The 15,519-nt window shown below is 36.6% G+C and overlaps 1 pseudogene; it reads left to right on the forward strand.

The window, feature by feature from the left end:
- The first annotated feature begins 2,884 nt into the window (after nucleotides 1-2,884).
- LOC122490470 overlaps nucleotides 2,885-15,519 on the forward strand; it is a 28,492-nt pseudogene continuing 15,857 nt past the window's right edge.

Genomic DNA, 15,519 nt, shown 5'->3' on the forward strand with positions numbered 1-15,519 from the left:
GTACTAGCAATAAAATAATGGAAATATATACAGTCAAAAAAGAGCCAAAATTCACACATGGAATTTGAGTCTCTCCAAGGAAAACAAAATCAGTTGCATGTAAATGAAAGCACTCTAATAAGTTGGAGGCTCATACATACCAAATTAATGAAGACAGTCCTGGATTATGTCTATTTACCCTGTGTCTTCTGTGGTTATTGTTCTCTTCTCTGTCCAAAATGTATTGCTCCAGAAGTTATATTGCTAAATCACTCTATGTATAAAAGGAAAAGATAGGATGACTTCAGACTTCTCTGTAGCAACATTCAGTATCAGAATGTAATTCAGCAATATTTATAAAATATTCAAGTTAAAAGATTTGAGCCTAGAAACTGATATCCAGCCATACTCTACCTCTGTTATAAACACTACAGATAAATAATTTTGAACATGCAAAAACTCTGGTAATACTGTTCTCATGAGCTCTTCTTGAAGAAATTAGTAAATATCTAACTTTAGTTAACTAGAATACAACTATAGAAATTCAGCATAAAGACCAAAAATTGGGGCACCTGGGTGGCTCAGTCGGTTAAGCATCCAACTTCAGCTCAGGTCACGATCTCTCGGTCTGTGAGTTCGAGCCCCGCGTCGGGCTCTGGGCTGATGGCTCAGAGCCTGGAGCCTGCTTCTGACTCTGTGTCTCCCTCTCTCTCTGCCCCTCCCCTGTTCATGCTCTGTATCTCTCTGTCTCAAAAATAAATTTTAAAAAAGTTAAAAAAAATTTTTAAAAAGACCAAAAATGAACATCTAATATATTTAACTGAGTAAGACAAAAATTTTGGGAAAGGGGGAGTTAAAGATACAACATATTTTTTATGATTTCTACATAAAATGTGAATTTTAAAATTCTGAAAGCAGAAGGGAAAAGAATTGGGACATAGGATAAGATTGCTGTTTAATACAGTTTAAGAACTAAAAGGCAAGAAAAATATCATTTAAAATAAATTAAGTAATAAGAGTAGTAGCATATTTAAGAGCAAGAAAGGTAAACACTAAGAATAAGCTATTATACTATTAACTAAAATTGAATGATGGAAGGAAAGAAAGGAAGAGAGAGGGAAAATTAAAAAACTTCCTAACCATATAAGAATTACAAAAACAAACAATGAATGAAACAGCCTATAAAGTAGAAGATCTTTAAGAAAAAAAAAACATAAAAAGAGAAACTATCACATGATGGAATTAAAACCCAATATATATACTATAGGCTTGGGTGTAAATGAGCCTAACTCACTTATTAAAGAAAAACTTCAGATTCAATCCTAATCCAAACACCAAACACCAACTCTAGGATGTTTATAAGAGACACACATAAGATAAAGTGATTCTTTAAGGTTAAGAATAAAAGGATAGGCAACTGTAGACAAACAAAAATTAATATTACTATCTTAATATTAAACTATACGTATTTTAACACAAAAATATTAAATGTGGCAAAAAGAGTAATATAATCTATATGGTCAATATAAATGATGTATATCAATTACTAGAGAATACACCTTCCTTTTCAAATGCTCATAGCATACTGACAATCATTGACAATTGAGAAGGGTATAGACTATGATCACTAAGGTAGGTCTGACTATTATATACAAACTCTGGCCAATGAGACAAAACATTAATCAATATTTTTACAATTTTACATACATGAGATCTAGAATTGAATTTAAAAAGCAGACATGCCAATGGGGCACCTGGTGCCTGAATCTGTTGTGTCCAACTTCGGCTCAGGTCATGATCTCGCAATTTACAAGTTCAAGCCCGTGTCAGGCTCTGGGCTGACAGGTCAGAGCCTAGAGCTTGCTTCAAATTCTTTATCTCCCTCTCTCTCTGCCCTCCCCAACTCATGCTCTGTGTCTTTCTCTCTGCCTCTCTCTCTCTGTCTCAAAAATAAATAAAAATATATTTAAAAAAATATAAAACAGACATGCCAAGATACAGAACCCAATAACTTAAAAACAAAACAATCAAATAGTAACAGATCCAAAGATGATTGAAATATTGGAGTTTTTAGACATGGGCTATAAATAACTATAGTTAATGTATTTGAGTATGGGTGAAAAATGAAGAATTCTACCATAGAATTTTTATCAATATATAAAATCCAATAAATATTGTGGAAATTAAAAATCCTATCACTGAAATTAAGAATTAATTGATGTATTTAAAACTAGATTAGACATGGCATAAATTAGGATGATTATAGTTTTAAGATGGAAAATACTTACGTATAACAAATGGAGAAAGTCTTTGGAGTCCCAGAAGTAAAATTATGAGGCAGAAGCAATAAAGAATGCTAGCCAAGAATTTTCCAAAATTGATGAAAGACAACAAGCCACACTTTTCTAGAATTTTTTTCTTCAAGCAGAAAAAAAAAAAAAAAGGAAGAAGAAGAAGAAGGAAGTAACAAAGATAGAAATAAAAGAAAAAAATAACACAGCTAGCCACAAACTTTGAGAGATGGATTGGTGATATCTGGGAGGAAGCATAAGGGAAATGTCTGAGATACCATTAATATTCTACATCTTGATCCAGATGGTGGTTATACAGGTATTTTCACTGTGTCAAAAAAAATCATAAATTTAAGATTTGTGCATTTTACAGTATGTATACTACACTTCAATTTAAAAGTTTTAAAAAGTCTAAAAAGATGAGTTTCTTTTTCTTGTTTGGCAAGATACTCCCCTCGCTACACCATATCCTGGTTGCCACTGAACCTCATAGAAGGAGGCAGAGTGAATAACACTTTAGAAGAAAAGTGATGTATGTAACATATAGGATCGAAAATTAAATTCTGTCCCTTAAATCCTCTACGAGGAGGATTAATCACGTGATTAATACTAATATGGCAGGGGACAACTGTACTGCCAGGCTTCCTGTGCAAGAGACCCATAAGTTGTCACGAGCACCAGTGGTGGGTTATGGGAGAGGGGAAGGTGGCAGGGAATGTGTTCCAGCAAAGCAAGTAGAGGTCTCACGTTGGAACAAAGTGGCCGCTGTGTGGGATTTACTGTTCAGGGCACGAGCTTCTGCAGGAGATGCCAGTAGTCACTCCCCAAAGTCAGAAGGCATCAGCGGCATCCATCATACCTCAATACTTAGTAGTACAAAAAATACTAGTAAGCACTAGTACTTAGTACAAAATCAGTTACTCTCCAACAGAAATTTTTGAGTATCTAGGGAACAGGCAAAGATCTGAGGCCTCCTCCTGTCCTTTCCCTGTAAGGCCAAATAATTCCCCTAGATTTCCAGATTCCAGGAGGAAGAAGTTGGGTGCAACTATAAAAGACTAAGCATTTACCTAAAGACCTCGTCTGAGACTTTACTTAGGACTGAGCATTTCCTAAGACTTAGCATTTACCTAAGATAGAATAGTCTTAAAAAGCTAAATTAGTGCTAGTAAAGAATTTAACTTCAAATAGACTAAATATTTAGAAAGAGACACTGTATGAACTAGAACATGAAAAAGATCAGATAATCTTAGGAAATAAAGATAAGTACATATTTTTTGCCACATTAAAGCTTAGGTCATCAATTTATGACCCTACTACATCAAAGAAACCACTTAAATAGTATATACTATTTCATACCTTCTAAAATAACAGAAATCTAAAATAATGATAATTCCAAATGCTGGTTAAGTCATGGTAACATCATTGTACTTATATACTGACGACAGAATAATTAGAACATAATTTGGCAATAAAATGCATGAATTACAAGCTGGCTCATGATTTATAAGTAAATCTATGATAATATTCCTAAAGGAATATTTCATGAAAATCCAGTGCAGCATTACTTACAAAGAAAAATAATTGAGTAACTGAAATGGCCAATGATCAGAAAATAATTTAATAAGTTTTGTTATATCAACTCTGTGGAATATTAGACAGCCATTATGATGTAAAATTATTAAAAGCTACACTGGTATATGGAATTACTTAAGAGAAAAATAAAATACACAGAGTATAAAATGATATATTAAGCTTCCAAATATACAAAAATGCTGTATGCATTTGAATATAGTGTAGAATAACAATGGAGAGTGTGAACTTAAAGATGTATTTTTTCCTTTTAAAAAAAAAATATTTTTGCAATTCTATATTTATTTTGCAATTTTAAATTCAAAATAAGAGCCAATCACCTTTATTAAAAATCAGATTCTTACTTATTTCTGGGTTCCTCTAATTTGTTGCCCTCTTTCCAAGAACAACAAAGTAGAAAAGTTATGAGCCACGGAACCCCATTATTTGGGTTTGATTCTGGATTTCTCTACTCACTAGCCATGAGACCCCAGGCAAGTTCTTTAACCTCTCTTTGCCCCAGTTTTTCATCTATAAAGAGGATTATAGTAATATCAACCTAACAGCGTGGTGGAGAGGATTAGATAACTTTTACATTAAAGCACTCTATATTGTATTAAAACACTTTAGAAAAAGTCTCAGTAATTAGTAAGCATTCTGAGAGTTAATTGTTGTTGTTTTCTTATTGTTGTTGTGCTTTGATGTGAACAATACATCATGGTTCCTGAAAAAAGCATGTGGCAAATACTAAATGATTCTTGAATTGGCTTCTCAATCTAATAGAAGAGTCTCAGTACATCTGTCATTTCATTTTGTTTGTTTGAAGCATAGTTAATGTGTATGATCTCTTCTGTTGGTATTGAACGGGTAATTTTAGTAGCAAACAAATTGAGTTATTTAGAATTAGAATGTTCTTTCTTAGTAGCGTCTTAAAAGCAAAACAAATACTGAGTCCATGTAGCTGACTGATGATGTTCAGACAAAATGTTCAAGTATCTGAATTTTCCACTTCTCAACATATGTTTTAGTTGTTGTCAGGATGCAAACAGACTTGGTATGCTTTGCCTTCATTTACATTAGCTACATTTGCCAAACTGTCACAATCAGTGGTCTCTGAGTTTCCCCCAGAGGCATTTAAGACCATAATCAACCATTTCATGCTAAAACATGAGATTTTATAGGCTCTTTCACTCTCCAATCATCCTACAAGTGTACAGAAATAGAATAATATGGAATTTTACCTAAAATAAGCTTTTGTTCCTTTCTTTCTAAGTTCTTCTCTTTTTGTATATATATCTTGACAGTATGGATATATATATATATATATACAGAAAGAGAGAGAGAGGGAGTCTGAGTATATGGATGAGTGAATTGTTTGTGTTGGTTTTTGCCACAGACAGTGGATGAAATGGGACTGCATCAGTGAAGATTCAGTAACACAAACACCCCAATGTCGGTGACTTTAAATAGCAAGGCATATTTCTCATTCATGCTCATAGTCCATCCTCATCTAGCTGAGGCTCTGCCTCATGTAATCCTCAGTCTGGAAAACAGGCTAAGAGCAGCCATTGTCTGGAGTCACCATATCAGGGAGAAAGATGGAGGGACAATTACATATCGGCTCTTAAAACTGTCTTCCAGAAATTATCAATATCACTTCTTACATTTCACTGGTAAGGCAAGTCGTGTGACCACAGCTAGCTTCAAATGGCAAAAAATTGCCGTTCCACAGATTTTGAGGACAATCACAAATATTTGTGTGATAGTACTAAGGACTACTACAAAGACCAATCCAAAATTGGAGCTAGTGTGATTCCTTATAGCTGCTTACATAAGTAACAAAAGATGTGATCTCTTCTGGTATTTACCAAACATTTTAAGCTAATATTCATTCTGTTATTCATAATTAATTCTTATATAATTTTTTCTTTTACATTCTTTCTTATTCAAGAAAAATCACTTTATGAGATGACAAATCTATAGCTCCTTCAGACATCTTTAAAAAAAACTATTTTTGATTCTTCATGGCAAAAGACTTTAGCACCAGATTATGTTTGCATGGTGGTTGGTTTGTTAGTGTGGTGGATTGGTTTAAATACTTTTTTAATGTTTATTTATTTTTGAGAGAGAGAGAGAGAAAGCATGATCAGGGGGAGGGGAAAGAGACAGATGGAGACAGAATTTGAAGCAGGCTCCAGGCTCTGTGCTGTCAGCACAGAACCCAATGTGGGGCTCAAACCCACGAGCCATGAGATATGACCTGAGCCGATGTCGGACGCTTAAGCTAAGCAGGTGCCCCATGTGGTATGTTGGTTTAAAGGTTGATTATATTTGATTTAGGTAATGCTCCAAACTTAGGAAACCATAAAATAATGAAAGATGTTGTAAGAGATTTTTCTCTGGGAAGTCATAGGTATTTACTTAAGAGAGCTAAGTCAAGTCTAAAGGAAAATTTAGAGCTTTTATTCAATTACATGACCATTGGGAATAAAGTAATAAAAACTGTCCATTTGTTTGTTCTGATTTATCTGCATTAGAATTTTTCAGTAAGTGATGACACTGTTGTGTTCAGCATTGAAAACTACTGAAATAGATTTTGCATTCAGGTAGTTTCCTCCGGTAGTCCGATTTTGAGCATTCCCATGTTTGTTTTGTTTCTGAGATGAAAAGAGAGTTTGACTCTACACATAAATAAAGAAAACAGTTATTATCTAACTGAAAAATTATTAATTATTGGTTTATATTATCTCTTGGAGCATTCTAAACGGAGGGAATATTGTTTAAGCACTACCATTTATTTATTTCTACTTTCACCTCACTTTTACAACTTTTTACATGCCTGTAAGAACACTCTTCCCCAAAGATCTCAAATAAGTACTTGAATAAAACTACAATATAAGCATAGCTATAAAGAATGCATTTAATTTCAAGGGCTGCTATAAAGAATTTTACAAATGGCATGACAGGGTCCTTTTATTGTCCCTGATTTCATTACACAGCCTTCGTAACAACCCTCCTGAGAGCAAAGGTAGGATAGTGTCAATCCTTTTTATCAATTCGCTTGGTTACAAAAGAAGAACATTATCCTGACATTATGGGTATTGTTCCAGCTATTTGCAGTGTCCCCATTGTAACTTCCCTTGAAGTATAGTGCTGAACACAGAAGCAGTTTGGGAAGAACCTGCAAGTACTGTCGGCATTAATGGGATAAACTCAAATTTTGCCTAAGTAAGCTGAAAACAAAACACCTTGTTAGAGGGGCACCTGGGTGGTTCAGTCAGTTGAGCATCCAACTTCGCTCAGGTCATGATCTTACAGCTCATGAGCTCGAGGCCCATGTCAGGCCCTGTGCTGACAGCTCAGAGCCTGGAACCTGCTCTGGATTCTGTTTCCCTCTCTCTGCCCCTTCCCCAGCTTACACTCTGTCTCTCTCTGTCTGTCTCTCTCTCAAAAATAAATAAACATTAAAAAAAAATTTTAAAAACAAACAACTCATTAGCTAAAAAAACAAACGTCTTCCAGAATCAGCACCAGAGCCCAAACAAGTTAAGTGGTAAAAGAGAAGTTCCGCTTCTCCTCTTCTGAAATTCGCAATGAAAGCACTTCTGAACCAGCTATTACTCAGATATCTGTCAAGGCTTATATGATTAGGTACTAGAGAATTCCTCCTTTTAAATCAGGATATACCAAATTGGAGTCCACAGATTTTGGAGTTCCACAAACGATCTGTCAAAATTTTTAATTTTGTACTTTCGTGATGGTTATAGCCTAAAGCAAAACGAAACAAAAAGGTTAGGAAAATTGCACAATCAGACAGCACATGCTAGTCTGGGAATGCCAAATGCGATAAAGCAATGGCACTGGTCATCAGTCTGCACTCGTATTTTCAGTGGCAATCGCATCTTAACAAAAAGTGTTCATAACTATATTAAGGAGAGTTTTGAAGAGTCTCACAGATGATATACTAAGGAAAGAAGGAAGATATAAAAGAATATACATTGTATGATTCCATTAATGTAAAGAAAGCTAGATTCAAAATAGTGCCTACATCTGTGGCCAAGGGGTGGATGGTGGACAGTGGTATTGATTGAAAAAGGATATGTGGGAGTCCTTTGGGGAATTATGAATATTTTATATTTTGACTCATGAGGTCATAGTCAAGTGAATATACAAATAAATAATGTGTATGAATTTCATACAACTTGGGATTTGATTCATATACTTTCTTGTATGGATGTCCGTTGCACTTCAATAATACATTTTTAAATATCTATATTATTAGTTTGAAATTGTTTTATTTTGTTATATTGTTTTTGTATCTTTGTAAGTATTTTTGTTTCAAAACTCTATAAGAACTAAAACATAAAAAATCAGGGGGCACCTGGGTGGCTCAGTCAGTTAAGTCACTGACTTTGGCTCAGGTCATGATCTCATGGTTTGTGAGTTTGAGCCCCGCATTGGACTCTCTGCTGTCAGCACAGGGAACATTTTCCCTTGAAGAGGGTTTGTACAAGGACAGGTTTGGGATATACTTCTGCCTTGAGCTATGACATTTGTCACAAAATAATTCTTCTAAAACAAGAGGAAGCTAGAGATACAAGCCTACTGTCTCTGGGACATTGCTCCTGAGCCATAAATGGATCTCATTTGGGTCTAAGAAATGATTCATATTTCTTGCTGTGACCTAACAGGGCCTTCAGGATAGAGCCAGGGTCTTAGAGATTCAAGCATACAACATTTCTCTTCCCACTTTTGTGCCAGAATCAGACCACCTTCCAGTTCTCCATCTCATTCTGTGCTTCTGACTAGCTGGAAAACCGGATAAAGTGTTTCAAGTGATGGGAAGACTAAGGAGTGAGGCCTTGGGATTTAGGTCCAATGGCAGCTGGCTGACAAATGGTTTGACCTTGAGCAAATAATTTGATCTGTCTGAGCTTCAGTTTTCCTTCTTTCTACTTTGGAAAAACTACTCTAAGGGATTTTTGAGGCTTTTATGTAAAAATATGTAAAGCACTCAGTACAGTAACTGGCATAGTAGGTGCTCAAAAAGTAACTGTTACACAGTAATTAAATTAAAGACACTAAAACTGATTATAAAGGCCTAAAGCATAAAATGCATGGCTTTACCAAAGGCATTTTAAGGCTGCTTTTTAAAGTCCTCAGAAGGTCAGTTCCATCTTAACCTAAATTCTAGGCTGTTTCCATGACTGAGACATCAGAAGGCTTCAACGTGGGTGGCTTGTACTGTATTATATTCCTTATAGTTTGGGGGATACTCACTCTAATAAAACTGATCAGTGCACCTGGGTGCACCTGGTTAAGCATCCGACTTCGGCTCAGGTCATGATCTCACAGTTTGTGAGTTTGAGCCCCACGACAGGCTCTGTGCTGACAGCTCAGAGCCTGCAGTCTGCTTCAGATTCTGTGTTTCCCTCTCTCTGGGCACCCTGCTCATGCTCTTTCTCTCTCAAAAATAAACAAACATAAAAAAAGACCTGTTTGCTATGTAAGGCAGACAGCCTACTTAATGTGATTTCCAACTATTTAAATAATAAAACATAAAAATGTATTTTCAAATTTTATTTAAAAAATTGAGCTCCTCTATGTTGATGAGTAGGAAGACCTTACCAATTAATGGTTATCCTGATTTTATAACTTGAATTATGATATTTTGCATGATTTTTATTTCCTTATGTCCATTTTTATTTAGAAGTTAATTATAGCAAACCAGAATTATGCTGGAAGAAGCCAAAGGTGATTGTACAAATCCTAGGGAACAAAAAAAAGCTAATGAATAGTGAATAGGTTCTTTAAGCATCTTAAGTTCCAGATATCTTCACAAATATTTGACAGGACCTGGATCATAGGCCATTGGATATGATACAGAGGAGAGGATTTATTAGTTATCAAAATCCAAAAAGGATATCAGTCATATTTATTAATGTTTTGTGGAAGTCCAACAAGGAGGCATTACTTGCCAAACCTCCTGAAGAACTGAGTGAATTGACCTGTGGGATATATTTCAGAATGATCATTTTGTAGCTAAAACGTTATTTCTCATGAAGTTAAAATAGACCTGATTTTCAAGGTAATAACCAGACAGCATATCCTACTGTTCATTGCTTGACAAAAAATTGGGCAAAGGCAATATGGCCTCCTTTAAGTTATGGCCCATGCAGCACAATGCTAAAATCTGATAAAAGTTTTCAGTGAGTTCTAGGTGTTTTATTTTCAAAGTACCATCTGTCTAGATATGTAGAAAAATATAGATAATTTTTATGTTTTAATTCAGTTTTATTCAGTTTTATTCAAATGTTTGTGAACAAATCTTACTCATCAGAGTAAGTTATTGATATAACTTTGTCAATGCTTTCAATATGTTTAATTTAGTAGCTGTAACTTGCTTCAGACTATTTCTCCAGGGATGTTAAAATTATAGAACTTTAGAATGCATAAATAACCAAATATACCTCCAGAACAGAAATTTACCATAAAAACTCATAAGCACATGTAAATGTTTGACTACATTTCAAACATTTAACACAACCACCTTAAACTTAACCACGGATGGAAGTTCATGAAGTTCAAGTCAAAAATCCTTGTTCTTTATTATTGTTGATTATAATGAATTCCAAGCCAATAAATAATTCAACGATTTCATTGTTTACCTACTATATGTCAGAGCGGGGTCAAGCCCTGGTGATATTATACTACCAAGATCCAGTCCTTGATGTTTAAGAGGTCAAGTATTTTCAATTAACCAAAAAATGAAGTTCATCTGCAAACTTGCACCTCTGATTCATAATCCATAACTCTTAAAAATGGGAAAATTGTAGCTGCAGAACACCAAACATCCAGGCAAGTTGTTTGGTTTTTCTTTCCTTTAATGCCTTTTCAAATGCAGACCCATATAAGAAACTTCCAGTATGTTGCCTTTTGAATCTTTATTTCACCAGTCTTTAATTTGAATGTCTTCCATTGATTTTTAAAGTAGATATATAGATACACAGAAGTTTCTTATTAGTTAACCCAATTTGTAAAGATCAGCACTTTCTCTTCATATATCAATCTTAGCATTTATCTCCACCAATACTCTAAACCCAAATAGACTGCGATTCTTGGCAACAAATATCATGGGCTTTGCAAGTTTGATATCAATTATTTTTACACAATAAATATTGAAGGAATGAATAAGTGAATGAATATAAGAATGAAAAAATGCAGTGTAATTAAAATTTTGTGCATGTAGATCAAAATGGCATTAAAACAACCTAAGTGGAACAACAACAAAAAGAAATACTAAAATTAAGCAAATTTATTATTAAATTTGTGTTGCAATTTAGAGAGAAAAAACCTACTCCTGACAATAAAATAAAGGCAATTATCAATTTGTGAGTTAAAGATGAATAGAAGTGCAGATGTAGTATTCTATTACTGGAGGCGGTTGGCAAGGAATACCAATTCAGAAAGGTTCCTAAGTTGAATAGAAGGAATTTAAAAAAGTCTTGGTGCTTGTCTTCTCATTATTTATTTATTCTTCCTTTATAGGGGAAGATTTATCATAGGAAGAATTTTTTTAATTCATATGGTTTTCTTATGAAATGTTTTCAGAATGACAATTTTATTCATTACTATAATTCATATTTTAGAACCTATTATAAATCTTCTGCAAAATATTCACATATACCTAGCAAACACTATTATTTTTATTTTGCATTTAAAAAGAACTAACATTACACAGAACTCTAGCAATCAAATAATCAGATGTATCTTGGTAGATAGCACACTGAATAGCATTGAATCTAAAGGCTGGATAGCGTAACCTTTGTTTACGATGAATTTTGCCCTGAATTTAGAATTTTACAGAGGATAGAAAAGACAATGTCAAGAATCTAGCCTATGACCCAGCAATTCCACTTCTGGGTATTTATCCAAAGGCAATGAAATAACTATCTTGAAATATTCATTGAAATGTTCATTGCGAAAAAATCACACTGTCTTGGGTTTTGCAAGATGGCGGCTTAGGAGGACGCTGGGCTCACTGCTCGTCCTGCTGATCACTTAGATTCCATCTACACCTGCCTAAATAACCCAGAAAACCGCCAGAGGATTAGCAGAACGGAGTCGCCGGAGCCAAATGCAGACGAGAGGCCCACGGAAGAGGGTAGGAAGGGCGGCGAGGCGGTGCGCGCTCCACGGCCTGGCGGGAGGGAGCCGGGGCGGGGCGGCTCGCCGGCCAAGCAGAGCCCCCGAGTCTGGCTTGCAAAAGCGGAGGGGCCTGACGGACTGTGTTCCCACAACAAGCGAGACTTAGCGTCTGGGAGGTCATAAGTTAACAGCTCTGGTCGGAAAGCGGGAAGGCTGGAGGACAAAGGGAGGGAGAGCTGCTGAGCTCCCGGACAACAGAGCTCAGTTTGGTGGGGAACAAAGGCGCTCGCCAGCGCCATCTCCCCCGCCCATCCCCCAGCCAAAATCCCAAAGAAAACCAGTTCCTGCCAGGGAACTTGCTCGCTCCACGCAAACACCCAACTCTGCGCTTCTGCGGAGCCAAACCTCCGGCAGCGGATCTGACTCCCTCCCGCTGCCACAGGGCCCCTCCTGAAGTGGATCACCTAAGGAGAAGCGATCTAAGCCTGCCCCTCCTGCCCCCGTGCACCTTGCCTACCCACCCCAGCTAATACGCCAGATCCCCAGCATCACAAGCCTGGCAGGGTGCAAGTAGCCCAGACGAGCCACACCACCCCACAGTGAATCCCGCCCCTAGGAGAGGGGAAGAGAAGGCACACACCAGTCTGACTGTGGCCCCAGCGGTGGGCTGGGGGCAGACATCAGGTCTGACTGCGGCCCCGCCCACCAACTCCAGGTATACACCACAGCACAGGGGAAGTGCCCTGCAGGTCCTCACCACGCCAGGGACTATCCAAAATGACCAAGCGGAAGAATTCCCCTCAGAAGAATCTCCAGGAAATAACAACAGCTAATGAGCTGATCAAAAAGGATTTAAATAATATAACAGAAAGTGAATTTAGAATAATAGTCATAAAATTAATCGCTGGGCTTGAAAACAGTATACAGGACAGCAGAGAATCTCTTGCTACAGAGATCAAGGGACTAAGGAACAGTCACGAGGAGCTGAAAAACGCTTTAAACGAAATGCATAACAAAATGGAAACCACCACAGCTCGGCTTGAAGAGGCAGAGGAGAGAATAGGTGAACTAGAAGATAAAGTTATGGAAAAAGAGGAAGCTGAGAAAAAGAGAGAGAAAAAAATCCAGGAGTATGAGGGGAAAATTAGAGAACTAAGTGATACACTAAAAAGAAATAATATACGCATAATTGGTATCCCAGAGGAGGAAGAGAGAGGGAAAGGTGCTGAAGGGGTACTTGAAGAAATCATAGCTGAGAACTTCCCTGAACTGGGGAAGGAAAAAGGCATTGAAATCCAAGAGGCACAGAGAACTCCCTTCAGACGTAACTTGAATCGATCTTCTGCACGACATATCATAGTGAAACTGGCAAAATACAAGGATAAAGAGAAAATTCTGAAAGCAGCAAGGGGTAAACGTGCCCTCACATATAAAGGGAGACCTATAAGACTCGTGACTGATCTCTCTTTTGAAACTTGGCAGGCCAGAAAGAATTGGCAAGAGATTTTCAGGGTGCTAGACAGAAAAAATATGCAGCCAAGAATCCTTTATCCAGCAAGTCTGTCATTTAGAATAGAAGGAGAGATAAAGGTCTTCCCAAACAAACAAAAACTGAAGGAATTTGTCACCACTAAACCAGCCCTACAAGAGATCCTAAGGGGGACCCTGTGAGACAAAGTCCCAGAGACATCACTACAAGCATAAAACATACAGACATCACAATGACTCTAAACCCGTATCTTTCTATAATAACACTGAATGTAAATGGATTAAATGCACCAACCAAAAGACATAGGGTATCAGAATGGATAAAAAAACAAGACCCATCTATTTGCTGTCTACAAGAGACTCATTTTAGACCTGAGGACACCTTTAGATTGAGAGTGAGGGGATGGAGAACTATTTATCATGCGACTGGAAGCCAAAAGAAAGCTGGAGTAGCCATACTTATATCAGACAAACTAGACTTTAAATTAAAGGCTGTAACAAGAGATGAAGAAGGACATTATATAATAGTTACAGGGTCTATCCATCAGGAAGAGCTAACAATTATAAATGTCTATGCACCGAATACCGGAGCCCCCAAATATATAAAACAATTACTCATAAACATAAGCAACCTTATTGATAAGAATGTGGTAATTGCAGGGGACTTTAACACCCCACTTACAGAAATGGATAGATCATCTAGACACACGGTCAATAAAGAAACAAGGGCCCTGAATGAGACATTGGATCAGATGGACTTGACAGATATATTTAGAACTCTGCATCCCAAAGCAACAGAATATACTTTCTTCTCGAGTGCACATGGAACATTCTCCAAGATAGATCATATACTGGGTCACAAAATAGCCCTTCATAAGTTTACAAGAATTGAAATTATACCATGCTTACTTTCAGACCACAATGCTATGAAGCTTGAAATCAACCACAGAAAAAAGTCTGGAAAACCTCCAAAAGCATGGAGGTTAAAGAACACCCTACTAACGAATGAGTGGGTCAACCAGGCAATTAGAGAAGAAATTAAAAAATATATGGAAACAAACGAAAATGAAAATACAACAATCCAAACGCTTTGGGACGCAGCAAAGGCAGTCCTGAGAGGAAAATACATTGCAATCCAGGCCTATCTCAAGAAACAAGAAAAATCCCAAATACAAAATCTAACAGCACACCTAAAGGAACTAGAAGCAGAACAGCAAAGGCAGCCTAAACCCAGCAGAAGAAGAGAAATAATAAAGATCAGAGCAGAAATAAACAATATAGAATCTAAAAAAACTGTAGAGCAGATCAACGAAACCAAGAGTTGGTTTTTTGAAAAAATAAACAAAATTGACAAACCTCTAGCCAGGCTTCTCAAAAAGAAAAGGGAGATGACCCAAATAGATAAAATCATGAATGAAAATGGAATTATTACAACCAATCCCTCAGAGATACAAACAATTATCAGGGAATACTATGAAAAATTATATGCCAACAAATTGGACAACCTGGAAGAAATGGACAAATTCCTGAACACCCACACTCTTCCAAAACTCAATCAGGAGGAAATAGAAAGCTTGAACAGACCCATAACCAGCGAAGAAATTGAATCGGTTATCAAAAATCTCCCAACAAATAAGAGTCCAGGACCAGATGGCTTCCCAGGGGAGTTCTACCAGACGTTTAAAGCAGAGATAATACCTATCCTTCTCAAGCTATTCCAAGAAATAGAAAGGGAAGGAAAACTTCCAGACTCATTCTATGAAGCCAGTATTACTTTGATTCCTAAACCAGACAGAGACCCAGTAAAAAAAGAGAACTACAGGCCAATATCCCTGATGAATATGGATGCAAAAATTCTCAATAAGATACTAGCAAATCGAATTCAACGGCATATAAAAAGAATTATTCACCATGATCAAGTGGGATTCATTCCTGGGATGCAGGGCTGGTTCAACATTCGCAAATCAATCAACGTGATACATCACATTAACAAAAAAAAAGAGAAGAACCATATGATCCTGTCAATCGATGCAGAAAAGGC

This window comes from Prionailurus bengalensis, chromosome B2 (genome assembly GCF_016509475.1).
Source record: "Prionailurus bengalensis isolate Pbe53 chromosome B2, Fcat_Pben_1.1_paternal_pri, whole genome shotgun sequence".
In the NCBI taxonomy this organism is placed as follows: domain Eukaryota; kingdom Metazoa; phylum Chordata; class Mammalia; order Carnivora; family Felidae; genus Prionailurus; species Prionailurus bengalensis.